Consider the following 13,017-nt stretch of genomic DNA (forward strand, 5'->3'; position numbering starts at 1 on the left):
TTAGAGATAAAGTTAGTGAACTGCTAATAGATGTTAACTCTGAAATTATTGGCATATCAGAGCACCACCTAAATAATTTGATAATTCAGAGGCTTCCTTTACCAGGCTACAGATTAGCTGGCTGTTTCTCAAGGAGTTCCTTGCGGGGTGGGGGAGTGGCTCTGTATGTAAAAAACAGTATTTCATTTGAGTCCATAGACGTATCACGACACTGCACTGAACAGATATTTGAAAGTTGTGCAGCATTAGTTGAATTTAGTGAAATTAAACTTCTAATTGCTGTTGTTTATAGGTCCCCTAACTCCGACTTCAGAGCATTTTTGCTTAAGCTAGAGAGGGTTCTTGATTCACCTTGTAGGAAGTACCAGAAAGTAGTTACATGTGGTGACTTCAATATTAATTTTGTATATGATTGTGCTAGAAAGAGGATGTTGGTAGATCTCCTAAATTCATATGATATGATGCAAACTGTGTTTTTTCCAACTAGGGTGCAGGGGAATAGTAGCTCAGTCATAGACAATATTTTTATTCATTCTTCATTACTAGATGGGCATTCTGTTAGTAAAAGGGTGAATGGCCTTTCAAACCATGATGCACAAATTTTAACACTAAAAGGTTTTTGTACTCAAACCAATGTCATATTTAATTATAAACTACGTAGGAAAATTAATCCAACAGCAATAGAGTTTTTTAAAACTTGTCAAGGAACAAGAGTGGCAAGATGTTTATAGTGCCGATAATATAGATGATAAATACAATGCTTTGCATAACACGTTTCTAAACGGGGTACTAGCAGTAATGGACAGTCCGGTTGGCTGACTAGTGGGATAAGGATATCATGTAGAACAAAGCGGGAATTATATCAATATGTTAGAAGTAGTCACAATCAAGCTACAGTAGCCCATTACAAACAGTATTGTAAGGTACTTAAAAATGTTATTAGCAAGGCAAAAAGTATGTGGTATGCAAATAGAATAGCAAATTCACAGGATAAAATTAAAGCCATATGGTCAGTTGTGAAGGAAGTGTCTGGTCAGCAGCACAAGGTCGATGATATAAAGTCAGTTCGCAGTAGAAATATTTCTGTTACTGATAAATCAGATACATGTACAGTATTTAATAACCATTTTCTGAGTATTGCTGGTGAATTAAATAAAAATTTAGTTTCTACAGGAAATCATATTAATTTCTTAGCAAATGCCTTTCCGAGATTGACGTCTCAAATACTCCTCTGTGATACAGACAAGAGGGAGATTGAGTCAATAATTAAATCACTGAAGACTAAGAACTCTCATGGTTATGATGGAGTGTCTAGCAGAATATTAAAAGTACTGTGCTGCACATGTTAGCCCTGTATTTAGCCATATTTGTAATTTTTCCTTTAGGAATGGTCAGTTTCTTGAGCGATTAAAGTACTCAGTAGTAAAGCCGCTTTATAAAAAGGAAGAAAGGGATAATGTAGATAATTTTAGACCTATTTCTATGCCATCAGTTTTTGCAGAAGTTATCGAAAAGGCTGTATTTAATTGATCATTTTATATCACACGATTTGCTATCAAATGTACAGTTCGGCTTTAGAAGTCGTTTGACAACTGAAAATGCTATATTCTCTTTTCTCTGTGAGGTACTGGATGGGCTAAACAAAAAGTTTCGAACGCTTGGAGTATTTTTTGATTTAACAAAGGCATTTGACTGTTTTGATCTCACAATATTGCTCCAGAAGTTGGACCATTACGGAATAAGGGGAGTAGCTCACAATTGGTTCACCTCTTACTTTAGCAACAGGCAGCAAAAGGTCATTATTCACAATTTTGATAACGGCTGTGATGTGGGATCTGAGTGGGGTACTGTCAAGTGGAGGGTGCCCGAGGGATCCGTGTTGGGGCCGCTCCTGTTCCTTATTTATATAAATGATATGCCCTCTGGTATTATGGGTAACTCTAAAATATTTATGTTTGCTGATGACACTAGCTTGGTAGTAAAGGATGCTGTGTGCAACATTGATTCGGTTTCAAGTTGTGCAGTGCATGATCTCAGTTCATGGTTTGTAGAAAATAAACTAACATTAAATCACAGTAAGACTCAGTTTTTACAGTTTCTGACACACAATTCAACAAAACCTGACGTTTTAATCTTACGGAACGGTCATATGATTAGTGAAACTGAACAGTTCAAATTTCTAGGTGTTCAGATAGATAGTAAGCTGTCGCGGAAAGCCCACGTTCAGGAGCTTGTTCAAAGACTTAATACTGCCATTTTCACTATTCGAACGGTATCAAGAGTGAGTGATACTTCGACACGTAAATTAGTCTACTTTGCTTATTTTCATTCACTTATGTCGTATGGTATTATGTTTTGGGGTAACTCTTCACATTCTAGAAGGATATTTTTGGCCCAGAAACGGGTGGTTCGGGCAATAAGTGGTGTGAGTTCACGAACCTCTTGTCGACCTCTGTTCACGAGTCTGGGTATTTTGACATTGGCCTCTCAATATGTATATTCGTAATAATCGTTTCTTGTTACCAATATTAGTTTATTTCCAAGAATAAGCAGCTTTCACTCGGTTAATACTCAGCAGAAAACAAACCTCCATTTGTATCGGATTTCTTTGACTCTTGTGCAAAAAGGTGTGCAGTATACTGCTGCATCCATTTTCAATAAGCTGCCACTCGAATTCAAAAAACTTAGCAGTAATCCACGCGCTTTCAAATCCAAACTGAAGAGTTTCCTCATGGGTCACTCCTTCTATTCTGTCGAGGAGTTCCTTGAAAAATTAAGCTGATTCTTTTTGTATTGCTGATAGCGTTTACTTAAACTTATGGACTGACTTCTTTTCAGGTTTCATGAACATTTATTTTTATCTGTTATTACTTTTATGTTGTAAGCTCATGTACTGACACATTCCATGACCTTGGAGATTTGCTCCTCAATTTGGTCCTACGGAACTTGACATGTAAATAAATAAATAAAATAAAAAAGTAAATGCTGGAATGGTTCCTTTGGAAGGGCAGGGCCGATTTCCTCCCCCCTCCTTCCCTAATCCGAGCTTGTGTTCCGTCTTTAATGACCTCGTTATCGACGGGACGTTAAACACTAATCTACCCCCTCCAGCCCCGCTTCCCCGTTTGAAGATTGTATCAGTACTTTTTGTGATCGTGCGAAACTTTCTACAAATAGCTGACTTTCGTAGCAATTCTACGTCTATTTTATCCATTTTGTCGTAAGCTAACAATCAAGTCATATCAATATCTCTTCTTTCTCTATGCCATCAAATTGACAAAGCAAATGCAAAGCAGCAGCCTCGCAGATGCAATACGCGCTTTTTGTTTAGCGCTCTTTACTTGAATCAGCTGAAAAACATATACTCTGACTTACGTCAAATATGTAATTAATATAGAGAGACATTATCACTTGTATCTTTTAGCACAGGACAGGAACACGTAGAGGAATTTTGGATTAAGTTTAAAAGAATAGTTGACCATGTGCAGAATAGGCATGTCCCCAGCAGAACAGTTCAGGATGGAAGGGGTCCGCCTTGGTATACAGTCACTGCAAAGAATCTTCTAACGAAACAATGACTACCGCATAAAAGGTATAAAAAGATATAGAGCTATAGATAGATACTGAATGAAATGCGTTTTGCTGCGAAGTCAGCAAAGCGTAAAGCCTTCAATGACTACCGTAGCAGAATGTTCTCGAATGACCTTTCTCAAAAACCCATAGTAATCCTAGTCGTATGTAAAGGTTGTTAGGGGCACCAAAGTTAGTGTCCTGTCACTCACGGATAAGACAGGAACTGGAATTGAGGGTAGCAAAGCAAATGCAGAAATGCTTAACTTCGTTTTCAGATATTCTTTTACAGAATAAAATCCAGGAGAATTGTCTCAGTTTCATTCTCGTATCACTGAAAAGCTGAGAGAAATAAGTGTTGTGTCAATGGTATTGACAATAGGCTGAAATCGTTAAAACTGAACCAAGCTCGAGGGTCCGATGGAGTCCCTATCCGATTCTATATAGAATTTTCGGCTTAATTAGTCCCTCTTTTAACTATAATCTGTCGTAGAGCCCTCGAACAAAAAACTGTCCATAATAGTTGGAAGAATGCGCAAGTCCCACTCGTCTACAAGAAAGGTTGTAGAAGAGATCCACAAAACTACCGTCCAATATATCTGACATCTATTTGTAGTAAAATCTTAGAACATATTCCGAGCTTATACGTAATGAGTTATAACGAACAGAATGAACTCCTCCATGCCATCCAGCATGGGTTTCGAAAACACAGATCATGTGAGACCCAACTCGCACTTTTCTCGCATGACACCCTAAAAGTTTTAAATCAAGGCAGTCAGGTGCCGTATTTCTTGACTTCCAAACACTATTTGATTCCGTACCACATCTGCGCTTAATATCAAAAGTACGATCGTATGTGGTATCCGGTGAAATTTGTGACTGGAGTGAGGATTTTTTGGTAGGGAGGACGTAGCAAGTTATCTTGATGGAGAGTCATCAACAGATGTAGAACTAGCTTCGGGTGTGCCCCAAGCTAGTGTCTTGGGACCCTTGCTGGTCATGTTGTATGTTAATAACTTTGTGGACGATATTAATGGTAACCTCGGACTTTTGGCAGATGATGAATCTATAAGACGAAGTACTGTCTGAAGCAAGCTCAGATCTTCATAAGATTTCCAAGGGTGCAAAGATTGGCAACTTGCTTTATATGTTCAGAAATGTAAAAACGTGCCCTTCAAAAAACGAAAAAAAACATAGCACCCCTTGACTTTAATATCAGTGAGACACAGCTGGAACCGATCAAGTCGTATAAATCTGGATGTCACGCTTTGTAGGGATACAAAATGTCAGTCGTGGATAAAGCAAGCTGCAGACTTCGGTATATTGACAGAACACTTGAGAAATGCTATCAGTCTACAAAGGGGATTCCTTACAAATCGCCGGCCGTGGTGGTCGTGCGGTTCTAGGCGCTCCAGTCCAGAACCGCGCTGCTGCTACGGTCGCCGGTTCGAATCCTGCCTCAGGCATGGATGTGTGTGATGTCCTTAGGTTAGTTAGGTTTAATTAGTTCTAAGTTCTAGGGGACTGATGAGCTCAGCAGTTGAGCCCCATAGTGCACAGAGCCATTTCGAACCTTACAAATCACTCGTACGACCCATCCTACGACATTGCTCTAGTGCTCTAGATCCACATCGAGTAGGTGTAATAGGGGATACTGAAGGTATACAGAGAAGGGCAGCACGAATGGTCACAGATTTGTTTGATCCGTGAGAGAGTATCACAGAGACGCTGAAGAAACTGTGAAACGTCTCTGTGGAGTTGTTTCATAATACTCTTGTCTCACTGGATCCTGTGCATCCTATTCTGTCCACAACCTGATTGCGGTTTAATTTATTAACTCTCACAGGAAGACTGAGCAAACAAACTAAGGCTTATTAAATGATACTATGTTTGATTTTTTTGTGTTCCATAGGAAATCATGACCTGTATTTATTACGTTTTCCCTTCACCCAACCCTATGTGTGCGTGAATGTGACTGAATGAGTGTGGTTTCGAGTTTCATTTGTGAGGGACGCTGAGCTGGTTGTCGTCTGGTAGGAGCAGGTGATGTTTGCTTCTCCTTTGGAGGGTAGCACAGGATGACCAACTTAGGATCCCAGTACCTTGACAGTGAAGTTTACCCCTTTTAGTCTGAGGTTGGTTTGTCTGTCAGGTTGGTGGCCAAGCCTACCCCTCTGGTAGCTTCCGTTGCACGGGTAGTGAGGCGTAGCTCGGTGGAGAAAGGACACTCTGCAGCTAGCGGTTGATGAGTACAGTTCGTAGCTACTAGAGAGGGTTTCTGCCTTGTCGAGTTAATTTTATTTCGTGACGGCAAAATCATTCCGCTATTGCACCATTAAAATTTCTTAACATTTGTGCCTAGTTTAATGTCTAATTTGTGAACAGTTAACTCGTAATCAAGTTTACCACGTGCTGAAGTTCGGCCGTTCGTAAGCGGCAGGCGCGGATTCTATGTCGTATATCTACCATTCAAACCTTGCGAATCGGATAAACCTCTTTCCAAGCTAGTGCATGAGCATAATGGTGATAGGTATCTCTCTGAACTATTTCTGTCGTGGGTATGTAGATGGAATGATTGAATTATTGTGTTCCACTACCCTTTTGTGTGTTTTTCCTTTTTTATTGCGCTATTCTACCATTTTTGGCGAATTATTTAGTTAAATTTTTCATTCAGGCACCAGTCATGTGTATTCATAGGATGTGCATCAAATTAAAGAAATAAATGTGCTACGTAAAAGATAAACTCTGCTTCCTTTATCCTTCTTATTGATGTCAGTGTTCAAATTAATTTTCTATTCCCTGATTTTTTTAAGTTAATCTGCTTGCTTGTGATGAACAAAAATGGGAGAAAAAGTCAATTTGATTAAACAAGCTCATTGATATACGACATACAATGCTGTTCATCGTGTAAGTGTCTTTAAAAAATTGCATTCTTATAGTTAAATTCTTAATTTAATTGAACTGATAATTTCCAGTTCGGTCTTTTCTTAATTGTTAGGAAGGGCTTGGGCTGGTGGCGACCCTGTAATTTTTAAATTTATGAATGTCCTTGTGAGGTGGCTTAACCAGAAATTGCGCACAAGGGTTACATCTCCATTATTCTTGGTATGTAACGTATGTCGAGCCTTGGCTAGGATCCGTTTACAGTTCCACATACATACTTTACAACTGAACTGGCAGACTCTATCCCGAGAAAGCCTATTTACAAAATTTCAAGAACTGACTTTAAGTGATGAGTAGGAATACGCTACAACCCCTACGTATCGCACCCGTAGGGATCGTGAGGATGAGATTATATTAACTACAGCGCGCACGGAGGCATTTAAACAATGATTCTTCCTGTGCTCCATTGGTAAATGGAACGGGAGGAAAAATACCTACAACTGGAATAATGGGTCGTATCCTCTACCACGCCTTCGCAGTGATTTTCAGAGTATAGGTGTCAGTCTGAATGTAGATTCAGGCGTTGGCCGCATGTGGCTGCGCTCGTGACGGCAGCGACGATGTTCTTCGGAACAGGGAACCGTCCCCTGCAGGGAGCAGACAGGCAGTCAAAGAGGCACATCTCACCACAAAGCTCTCCGCAACGCTCAAGAAACCGGCAGGGTAGGTCTACCGACTGCCGACTAATGGAGTGCACTGCGGAATGTGGCACACAAATGTTAATAATCTTTTCCAATTAGTTAAAGTGTTTACTGGTGACATATAGTAGGGAAAAACTGTACGACAATAATAACGGTAGACATAGATTTTGTAGTAGATATAGTTTTTTATTAGCAGCAGAAATAGTTATGGTGATGGGAAGTAGTATTGTGTCGGATAAAATAATCTATATTGTTGCTGATGTATAGGGGCAAAATTACTATTGATAGTTATAATCTGTGTAAGAATGAATATAGCCTGTGTTTAACTTGTACGTAACGGGTTATAATGTAGTAAATAAATAAATCTAAAAAGACTCTGAAGTAATTCTTGACTAATTATGCTGGGATCAATTAGTCTATCTTTGTCTTTCATGAAGATTTTTCTTTCTAATAAAAAAGACGTGACCTTTTGCAGTTGGGTGGTCTCTGCTATTCAGCACAATCTTGAGTTATCCTGTTAGCGACAAACAAGGCTAGCTAAATATGTACCTCCCTCAATATAATCTGAGTTTCGGTCGACGGAATGAATATTTTATCCAGCACTTTTTGCCGTTTCAGAATTCATATCAAATTTTTGTTAGGCACTTCTGAAATTCCAGCCCACCTTTACAGCCTGTTCTTTATAGTGCTTTCAAACGTTTTGGAAAGTCGAAAGCAATTAGATTAGATGTACTTCCCGTTATGTTTCTACACAATGTTGTGTCTTATCCTTAGAGCATGAGTAAGCGATTTACAGCCTGTTCTTTATAGTGCTTTCAAGCGTTTTGGCAAGTCAAAAACAATTACATCAGATTAGACGTACTTTTAGTGATGCCGCACACAGCTTTGTGTCTTGTCCTTAGAGCATAAGCAAGTGGCTGAAAAAGTTTGGGAGGACCTTAAAAATATAGTGCTTTTTTCTGGCCACCATTTAATATTCTGATGAGTACTTGTAAGTCTTGTTGCATTAAGTGATATATTACTATAAGAGACGGATATTAGAATGCTGAATACACCAGACAGAGAATCTGCAGTGGTTTTCAACACTTTATGAAATTTTAAATGCCAACATTTCGAGAGATTGTGACAGGTTTTAAATTCACAGAAGGGCATACAGCAGGGGGGCCGCCTCCATAGCTGAGTAGTCAGCACAGATGGCTCCAATGCCGAGGACGCAGGGTTTGCTCCTCTTCCTGTCGAGGATTTTTCGTTGTTGGAAAGACTCTTACGAGGTGCACTAGGTCTCGTGGTAGGAATTGGAAAAACCTACCGGTTAAAACTGATACCGGTGTTGTAGTTCTGAATAACCTGTACTTGTCGGTATTTGTTTGGTCTCGTTTCTAATAGGTCTTTTTCATTTCTTACTAATAACCGGGTAAAGAAACTTTTGGTTTTTAAATAAAACTTTTGTTTGCTCGTAAAACTCCCACTGCTACGAAATATCGTATTCTTATACAAATGCGGAAAATCAATCTGCCGCGCGGGGTAGCCGAGCAGTCTTGGGCGCCTTGTATCGGTTCGCGCGGCTCCCCCCATCGGAGGTTCGAGTCCTCCCTCGGGCATGGGTGTGTGTGTGTTGTCCTTAGCATAAATTAGTTTAAGTTTGATTAAGTAGTGTAAAAGCCTAGGGACCGATGACCTCAGCAGTTTGGTCCCATAGGAAGTTACCACCAATTTTTCAGAAGTCAGTCAGCAATATTTTAAAAACAATGCCTACAGTTAGAAAGTAGCAAGAAACACGAGACATAAGAATCGGTACAACACTGCAGGGACAGTACTGTACTTGTCAACCCCGGATCTGCGATATTTCTGAACCGGGGCAAAAACTCGAGCGTTTGAGATACGACGTCAAATATTTTAAAAAATCTGATTTTCAAAAATATGTTCATTTTGTAGCGCGCTTTTTTAATGTTCGAGAAAGTGCAAGTCATGTTATTTGGTGAAAAATTGATGCCATCCATAAGCAACGATCCAGAGAAGTCATCAACTTTTGATCATTCGCTCTCGCTGTTGGTGCTCGTGTCTTCTTTACCGCCGGCCGGGGTGGTCGAGCGGTTCTAGGCGCTACAATCTGGAACCACGCGACCACTACAGTCGCAGGTTCGAATCCTGCCTCGAGCATGGATGTGTGTGATGGCCTTAGTTTAGTTAGGTTTAAGTAGTTTTAAGTTCTAGGGGCTGATGACCTCGTCCGCAGCTCGTGGTCATGCGGTAGCGTTCTCGCTTCCCACGCCCGGGTTCCCGGGTTCGATTCCCGGCGGGTCAGGGATTTTCTCTGCCTCGTGATGACTGGGTGTTGTGTGCTGTCCTTAGGTTAGTTAGGTTTAAGTAGTTCTAAGTTCTAGAGGACTGATGACCATAGATGTTAAGTCCCATAGTGCTCAGAGCCATTTGAACCATTTTTGAACTGATGACCTCAGATGTTGAGTCCCATAGTGCTCAGGGCCATTTGAACCATTTTGAACCATCTTCTTTACCTTGACCGGCTTTGCACAGCCCCAACCCCATATCGATCGTGATCTCCTACTAATTCACTTTCATTAGAATGTTTCAATCTTTGTTCGAAGTCTACGTTTACTACTGGAAGTAACAGCAACTTAAAAAAAGGTTATTTCAAAAACTGGTTATTTAGAGCGAATTTTACTGTGAGGTTAAAGTGGAGACGAAAAGAAGGGGCGCAACCGAAAACAGGTTGTTTCAGCGATGACCGCCAACCCTGCCTCGTGATGCTACTTGAGGAGGTACTCGATCGAGCAATAGCGGCTCCACGGTCTGGAAAGTCTTCAGAGCGGCCAGAATGGATCCATACCAGTGAGGCAACAAACGACTGGTTTTAAGAACCGAATGGCCAGTCGATTGTTTTCCCATTCACTCGGTTTTTCTCATTCGAATGAAACTAGTCTCTGCGGCCACGGCAGCTATATGAATGTCTTTCACTTACTCTCGTCGTCCGCCCCCGGTACCTGAATGGTCAGCGTGACGGATTGTCAATCCTCTGGGCCCGGGTTCGATTCCCGGCTGGGTCGGGGAATTTTCTCCGCCCAGGGACTGGGTGTTGTGCTGTCCTCATCATCATCCTATCATCCTCATCGACTGCAGGTCGCCGAAGTGGCGTCAACTTGAAAGACCGGCACCCGGCGAACGGTCTCAGGGGGCTCTAGCCATACGATTAAATAAACTCACTCTCGTGGTCTGACTAGTTTCACACGATGTGAGACAACCGACTGACTCAATTCTGTGACGGGTACGTCTGCCATATGAAATAATTCCACTCACAAGGGAACCTCCTCATCGCACCCCCCTCAGATTTAGTTATAAGTTGGCACAGTGGATAGGCCTTGTAAAACTGAACACAGATCAATCGAGAAAACAGGAAGAAGTTGTGTGGAAGTATGAAAAAAATAAGCAAAATATACAAACTTAGTAGTCCATGCGCAAGATAGACAACATCAAGGATGCTATGAGGTCAAGAGCGCTGTGGTCCAGTGGTTAGCGTGAGCAGCTGCGGAGCGAGAAGTCCTTGGTTCAAGTCTTCCTTCGAGTGAAAAGTTCAATTTTTTATTTTCAGACAATTATTATCTGTCCGTCCGTCCGTCCGTCCGATGCGAGGTAACTGCGCTGTAGTATGCGGACGCTACATCTAAACAAACATCGAAACACACGACGTCAGTCGACTACAGCGCACGGAAGAGAGATTATTCCTGCTAACGAGGCTCCCTGGCTGGCAGTTGACTGTTCGCTACTTTGGACGAGAGTGCATTAAATACGTGACATGTATTCCGTGGGCAATATGAATCCAGCAAATATAGCGGACGGACGGACAGATAATAATTGCCTGAAAATAAAAAATTAAACTTTTCATTCGAGGGAAGACTTAAACCAAGGACCTCTCGTTCCGCAGCTGCTCACGCTAACCACGGGACTTTTTTTTTTCTTTGTATTTGGTCGAGGCGGGAGTCGCATGACATCCGTTGAAGTTCGTTGTTCATCCTGTCACTCAGTTTTTTAATTACAGAGGCCAGCCAGTTTCTCATTTTGTTCGTTTTAGTTCGTTACATCTGCTCGGGGCGAACGTCGCAAGACACTCGTTTCAGTTCGTCGTTGATCCATTAACTCAGTTTTTTTTATTACAGAGGGCAGCTAATCCTCTGACCGAACACTCTGAGCTACCGTGTCGGCAGTCCTCGGCGCTCCTGAGCTCACACTATTCTTGATGTTGCATATCTTGCGCATGGACTACTCTGTATATTTTGCTTATTTTTTTCATACTTCCACACAACTTCTTCCTGTTTTCTCGATTGATCTGTGTTCAGTTTTTCAAGGCCTATTCACTGTGCCAACTTATAACTAAATCTGAGGGGGGTGCGTGGGGAGGTTCCCTTGTCAGTCTCTGGGTTTGAGTGATTTCACGTACATACTTTTTCAGTCCTTTCGGTTACACATGGACCACGACTACGGTTACGAAATTTTTTACAGACAAATAACGTATATAATTTCAAGGAGAGGTGAATAAAAGGAATAATTCTAAAAATATTAATTAACATTTTACCTGAAATTTAGCAACTTCGATAATATGTGGCCATCAGAAAACTATTGTTTTTGGTCTGCTGAATCTAATAAAACATGTCCCAGACGTGTATCTGCAATAGTTTTCCGGAACATCCAGAGAAGCAAAGAATACTATACAAGTAAAGACGGAAATAAGAACAACTCCGAGAAACTAAAAACGAGCAACAAAATCTGTTCATACACGTGCAGCTAAGTGCATTGACTTAGGATGAGACATTTTTGAACATTCAAACCTTCCCGTCTCCTCTATATCTCTTCTTTTTTACGCTACCTTCCCTTCTACAATAAGCTATGAAACCTTTCCTTAGGATTTCTATCTCTTGCTTAATAATAACAAATGAAATCTTCCCTTTGAAATTTATTCTCTTTCTCAATCTTCGCATATAAATTTAATTCCTGCTTATTAAAAGTGATTTTCTGATTATTTCGACGAAACATAGAATGTGTCGTCGTCGTGGCCCTCAGTCTTTATCTGCAATAACCCAAAACTGTTCCTTACCTTTTTTACTGTTACTGGATCGCCATCTGACTGCTACATCGAACTGCGACATGAATATACTTACTCTGGTTTACTATACTCTATTAACTGCTGGTGGTCTGTCATAATAAGTGGCTGTATTTAGTACCAAAGCTAACGTTGTTCTTTAATAGCAAAGCTGACGTTATTCTTTAATTAATTTGACTGAAGTTACGTAGTTCATAGTTACACTTTTTCTTGACAACAATAAAATTTTTGCAAAGCTTTACGTTGATGGTTTTTGGGATGGATTATAATCAGTAATACAACATTGCTGGCAAAATTAATTATATTCTGAAAACGCTTTAAATATTTACTGTTGGTAATGAAATGATTTTACAAACGTTCAAATAGGACTTACTTTTTACAATAATCTTACAACTAGCATTGCGCAAACATACCTTCAGTAGTCTTGAGTTTCGCAAAGAAAATAATTCAATAATATTAGTTCCTCTTATGATAACAGTTAGTTGATGTCTCTGTGCATCCGTTTATAATCTCTTGTAAATCACAGCTGGTGGCTGGCAGGCACACTGCTCCTCTCAACCTCTCGCTTCAGACCTGCTACCAACTAGCTTCACATCTCGCTTACTACTGACTTCCTACGAACGCTGAAGTGCGGTCTCTCTTGCCAACAATGCTTTCTGGTGAAGACAATCCCTGCTACCATTACAAAATGTATCAATGCGCGGTCTTTCCCGCTCTTTTCTTAAAATGTATCCATACGCGTCTCTCCCG

The sequence above is a fragment of the Schistocerca serialis genome, chromosome 3, assembly GCF_023864345.2.
Source record: "Schistocerca serialis cubense isolate TAMUIC-IGC-003099 chromosome 3, iqSchSeri2.2, whole genome shotgun sequence".
Lineage (NCBI taxonomy): Eukaryota > Metazoa > Arthropoda > Insecta > Orthoptera > Acrididae > Schistocerca > Schistocerca serialis.